Source organism: Spermophilus citellus, assembly GCF_964194105.1.
Source record: "Spermophilus citellus genome assembly, chromosome: 4".
Classification (NCBI taxonomy): domain Eukaryota; kingdom Metazoa; phylum Chordata; class Mammalia; order Rodentia; family Sciuridae; genus Spermophilus; species Spermophilus citellus.
The window spans coordinates 120,999,381-121,005,380 of record NC_138185.1 but is presented as its reverse complement, the minus strand read 5'-3'; the positions used below and the strand labels follow the sequence as shown (position 1 = coordinate 121,005,380).

At 46.0% G+C, this 6,000-nt stretch overlaps 1 protein-coding gene across 5 annotated transcripts in view; it reads left to right on the top strand.

Moving 5' to 3' along the window:
• Positions 1–371: 371 nt before the first annotated feature.
• FAM81A (family with sequence similarity 81 member A) overlaps positions 372–6,000 on the top strand; it is a 53,818-nt gene continuing 48,189 nt past the window's right edge. The window contains exons 1-2 of one of the 5 annotated variants that reach the window (XM_081292249.1): positions 373–541; positions 1,265–1,304. The gene's annotated coding sequence lies outside the window, so the exon portion shown is untranslated. Of the gene's footprint in view, positions 542–1,264; positions 1,305–6,000 lie in introns of all 5 variants that reach the window. The other 4 variants (XM_081292251.1, XM_081292252.1, XM_081292248.1 and 1 more) reach the window with 4 other exon arrangements.

Sequence of the window (6,000 nt, the reverse complement as noted above, 5' to 3'; positions counted from 1 at the left end):
GAAGAGATTTAATAAATAAGGGATGTTAGGGCTTTGGGGAGAATTACAATGCAAACGCCATGGCTTAATCAGGCACCATTTCAACACCTAACTCTACATTCAAGTCAACCAGTCCTACAACAGGATTTATTTTCCAATAAGCGAAATCCCCGCCCGCCAACTCCGAGGCGCTTGGATGCTAGCTCTGTGGGAAACAGCAGCGATGAGGAGAGGCTATTTTGGGTGTGGGAAGGAGGAGGGAGGAGGGGCGGCGCCGCCGGGCTGGGCGCGGGTGAGCGGGGAAAGCCTCCAGCTCGGGCTGCCACGGCAACCGCGTCCAGGCAACGCGCCCGGAAGCGGCTCGGGCTGCGCGCGGCTGCTCGCGCCGCGAACCCGGCCGGGCCGCGCGCGGGGCCAGGCGGCAGGCGCGCGCTGATTGGACGGCGCTCCCCGCGGCGCGGGCCCGCAGCCGGGCGCCCTGCACAGCCCGCGCCAGTGGCCGCCGCACCCAGCCGCGCCGGCGAGGATATGGGCAGCCGCGGCGCGCCCGCCCCCCGCGCCGGTGAGTGCCGCGCCCCGAGCCCCCGGCCGGCCACGCTCTGGGTCCCGGCAGCGGGCGCTCCCTGGGACCGCCGGTGACCTTGGGGCCCCAGCTTAGTAGATAGGCATGGGGAAGAAAGAGAGCTGCGCGTGGCCCATGTGACATGCTGCGGGCGAGAGGGTTAACTGCATGCTGACGCGAAGGGGAGAAGTTGGGCACAGAGCGCAACTGGCATTGCATTTTCGCGGGGGTTGCATGCTAGCAAACCAACAGGCCGGGAGAGACTGTTTGGGGGCGCTAGGTGGTCTACAGATTGCTACCGGTAAGGGCGAGTCAGCTGTCCCACTACTCAGAGCTGAGTGACCTTGGGCAGGTTAATCATTCTGTTCCCTCGCGGCTTTTCTTTTTCTCATCTTTGAAAAGAAGGACTCAGGTTCTTTGCATTGTACTGTGAGCTGAGAAGGGGCCGCAAAGTACGGTTTTGCGGGTACTGTATATACAAGGCTTAACCATATTAATTTTACTAGGGGTTTTTGTTAATTGATTCCCCAAACGGCAAGAAATGTTATTGCTTAGTGGAAGGTTAGTAATGGAGAAAGCAGTCGTGGTCTAGAGAGTGGCTTGCTAAAATGCACAGGTTAAAACCCCTAAGGTGCCCTAACATAGTGAACAAAATCAGGATTAATGCTCCCGGAGTACTTCTTTCCTGAAGTTGATCTAATAGAAAACTTTGTGTTTGAACAGGTAAAATCAATCCCAGTAGTGGCAGGCAGCAGCAAATTAAGTGAGTCATTTCTTCAATGTGCATGAGGTTTTGTGTGTGTGTGCGTGTGTGTGACAGTGCGCACGCGCAAACCCTCAGCTTAAAATCTGTCACTGTTAGAAATTATTTCATAAGAATAATCAGAATAATTATTTGAATCCACAGAGCTGTAACTCTCTCAGAAGCAGGGACAAACATTTGCAGCTTATTCTTTAGATAAGAGGTCTGTGAGTGTAAATATGTTCTTTATTGAGAACCTTTCCTAGGATTTGCACATAGTATCTGTCATGAAGTGTGTATGTGTGTGTAGGGGGTTGCCAAATAGGCTGTGGTACTTCTTTTACTTTAGCGCTAGTTAGTACTAAAAAAAGATACTCAGGCCCCTTTCCATATTCTGCTTCCATAAACCTTCTCCTGAGAGGGAAAGAAGAAGTGTTCTGGATTCCTCTCACAGATCCTTGGGATGCATGCCCCTTTTGACTTTCTGCTTCAAGGATGCCCTTGATAGTCATTCAAATTTGATTTTATCTGTATAAAAATATGAGTTAGGAAGATAAAGTTGTTAATATTAAATAAGCTTCTGCAAGCTTGTTTACCTGAGGGCTTAATAATCTTTAATGGTTTGCATCTTAGAAATCTGATAGCATTCAAATAGGAAAATCTTTACTGTTCAGAAATTCAACCACTAAACCCTACAAACTCTTCAATGAACTATATCTCATTGTACTTGGAACCCTCATAGCAAACTGGTCTTCCTCTCTCTGCAGGGCACTGACCTGCATGACTCCAGACTGCCTTTCAGTGTCTTTTTTCTTGCACCCTGCAGCCATACTTTTTTATTTTCTTGCTGAGCCTATCTTTTCTCTCTCCCCTCACATCAGAACCTGAGTGAACAACTCCACTCAGAAGAATCCTCTCTACTATCCTCTCCATTGCACCAGAAGGGGATGTTCTTCTCCTTGCTCCTTAGTGCCACCTCATTCCCAGCCAAGTCTTCTCTTAGAAAGTAGTTCTGTTTTCCCAGTACCTTCCTTCTTATCTTCTGGTTTCTTTCTTATCTTAAACCTGGTGGCTCCTCAGAACATTTTGAAAAGCCTGGCTTGTTAGACTCTGTTAAATATACCATATTAGAATCATGAGGATGAGTGAGACCTAAATGATCCTTATTTTAATAACAAACCCCAAAAGAAGGAGGAGTGATAGGGGAGGGAGAGAGAAAACAGAGTTTCCTGGATGGTTCTGATGTTCACTCAGGTTTGGGAATCACTTCCCTTGATGCCACAAAAAAGTAAGAAACAGTGTGAGCAGCTAGCTTCTTTCCCTTCTCTGTCTTGTCTGTTGCTAGTGACTTTGTGGATACGTTGAGGCTCTTTTAATTCATTGACTTTGAAGTTCTTCAACATTAACTTCTATGGCTTCAGTTTTCATTCTACTTCAACTGCTAATATCTTGGACCTATTTAGACTTGGGAATTTTTCTACCTTCAAGAGCTGAAACTTGGACTTCTGCCACTGACTGTGCCCTATTTTAACCATCACTTAAGACTCTGGTCCCTAAATCGCTTGCTGTTCCAAAGCTTCAGCCCCTCATGGCTCCATTTTTCCACTTGGAATGTATAGGTAGCCAGCCATTTCAGTTCTGTCTGGAATCAAGAATCCTTTGTCTTAACATTTTGGGCTTCTCATATTCTAGTCCTCAATCCAAAATCATCCTTGTTATCTGTATATTCTTCTCCCATCCTACAAGTTATCCAGGAGAAAAATCACAAAGACCTTCAGACTAGTTACTGTTGCAAATTATGCTGGTTCTAATTTCACTGAGATCTTGCTTGTCTATGAACAAAACCAAAAAAAAAAAAAAAAAAGCACCATTTATTAACTCTGTCTGCATCTATTTAGAGGTTGAATGCCATATCTTTCCATTACTTAAACTTCGAGGTACTTCCATTTCAGGAAGTAGCCCCTTTTTACTGTTAAGATTAAGGATGTCTGCATTCTAGTTTACTGTCCTTACCTCAATGTAAATTCCCACTGCACCCTCCTCAGTACCTCTGAACACTTTTCTCTGCTTCTCCCTGTCCTTTATCTTCTCTTTCTCCATGGAAGAAAATGTCTATAAGTCCCTTCACTAAGATTAGCCCACATATACCACACTGTCCATTCTCTGGACTTTGTTCCTTCCTTCTTGCCCCTTTTGGGAATTTTTTTCCAGTTGTTATTCCCTTTCTCTGTTTTTATTTTGGTCCCTCCTTCCTCTGCTCCAGCCCTCACTACACCATGTATTCAGGACATCTTTCGTATAACAAATCCTTCCAGAGTCCCCACTCTGTCCAATAAAACTTTCAGTGGTGAGGGAAAATACTGGATTGTCCACATGGTAGTCATTGACCCATATGTGACTATTGAACTTGCAAAATGGGTCTTGCTTTGTAATTTAGGTTAAATTTTAAAAAATTTACATTCACGGGGCTGAGAGTAGGGCTCACCGATAGATCACACGTTCAGAGTGCATGAGCCCCTGTGTTCGATCCCCAGCACCCTTGCCCCACACAATTTGAGTAGTCACATGGGGCTATTTGCTGGCATATAGGACAGCACAGTCCTCTACTCTGTTGCCCTGTCCAACTCTCTTCAAGTTTCTCCCTTTGACTGCCCACTTGTCTCTGGCTTCACTCTTACTTTCTGTTGAATCTCCTTCCTGAAGGGCTCCAGCAGGGGTGTTTTGGCAGCAGATCTGAGCCTGTGCTGTCCAGAGCTCCTGGATGGTGCCCTTCTCCCCTGCATTTGCTGCCTGTGTCAGCCCTCCTTCTGTGCTTCCTTTTCCCTGTCTCTAAGGCCTGGCTCTCCAGGTCCCACTCAGACCTCCTTTGTTCCTTTCTTCTTCTGGCCTCTAGGAGTGGGGATTCGGTGAGACTCTGTCCTTGTCTGTTTCTCCTCCTTTCCTGGCCTCCTCCCTTCTGCCTCCCAGCTTCAATCTCACTGCCAGCCCCTGATAGCCAAGAGGAGTGGGCACTTTCCCTGTGCTGCCCTGGGAGCCTGGTTCATCCGTGTTACCCTTTAGTGCTCCATCCGTCTCTGTGTGGCCAGCTCTTCTTATTGCTGTCATATAGTGAGGATCCTGGAGTAGAGGGGAGTAGAATAAGCCAAGGGGGGGGGCATGCTTTTGGGGAGCAGATCTGGGAAAGGAACTCTGGCATCATTCTGACCTTAGAGCCCTGGTTTCAGCCCTGATTTGCTCAGCTCCTCAACCCCTTCTCTCAAATTCCATTTAGAATTTAATACCAGAAAGCCTGACTGTTTTGTCATCTGGCTTCCATAAGCATTTTTCCTGTTTCTTAATTGTTTACTTTGAAAAAAATTGAGATTTACAGGAACATTTCAAGAATAATTTAAGTAATTCTGATATACCTTTCAACAAAATTCAATAAATATTAGCTTTGTATTACACTTGCTTAGTCTTTCTTACTCTATCACATTCTCTCATTCTCGGAATCTATATACATCACATATGTGTCCGTATACACACATACTGATATCGAAATTTTTCCTTGAACCATTTCAGAGTAATGTAGACATGATATACCTTTATCCTCCTAAATACATAAGGGAATATTTCTTTCTTAAAAAAGGTCATTTCTTGTATAACAAGTGTCAAAATCAGGAAACTAAGATTGATTCAGTCCTGTTATCTAAGCTACAGACCTTATTCAGGTGTCACCAATTGTCCTAATAACATCCTTTATACAAAAAGAGGGGAAGAAAGATCTCAAAACTGAAAAACCAAAACCAAAAAGATTCTGTCCAGGAGTCCATCCAGGATCATTGTTACATTAGTTGTTATGCTTCTCTGGTTTCCTTTAATCTAGACTATTTTCCCAGTTGTTCTGTTTTTTGTGACCTTGACCTTGACACTTTTGAAGGGCACAGGCTGATTATTTTGTAGGATGCCCTTTTCCTCCTCCTTTTTTTGTTTTTTTTAAGATACTGAGAGTTAAACTTAAGAGTGTTCTACCCCTGGCCTACTTCTTCCCTAGCCCTTTTTATTTTTTATTTTGGGACAGGGTCTTGCTACATTGCGAAGGCTGGCCTTGAACTTGTGATCCTCTTCTCTCAGCCTCCCAAGTCACTGGGATTTTAGGCATGTGCTGTTGCATCTGGCTGTAGGGTGCCACTCACTTGGGCTTGCCTGTGTGTTCTCCTGAGTGGCCCTGTGGTGCCCTTGCTGATGGTTTAGAGCTGACATTCTCTGCCCTTGGGGTTAAGCTTTCTGCTCTTCTTTCCTCTCCCACATCCAGTTGTCATCTAGTGCGAGGTGCAGTCTCTCTCAACTTCTTTCTTCCTTCTGTTCCTGCTGTCTCTCCTGTTTCTAGCAATCGTGGAGTGAGGGCCTCTGCACACGGGCCACACTCAACTCTTCCAGCCTTACCTCCGCTATTTACCTGCTGATTTCCACTAGTCAGTATTTCCTCTGCTTTGTCCCCTCTTCATCTTTCCACTTGCTGCCCTGAGTTCACTTAGCCCACCCCTTGGGACATTGGACTCAAATGCCTGCTCCTCAAAGGCTTTTCCTGATGCCCAGTTCAAACTGATCCAGCCATCCTTTTGTCCCGTAGCCTTGGCTGGTTTGTTCCTGGAGCCCTTAGCAGCCTCTCCAGTCTTGCTTGGTGGTCTGCTACTGCTATTTCCCCGTTGAGTCAAAGCTCTTGCAGTGCAGGGAC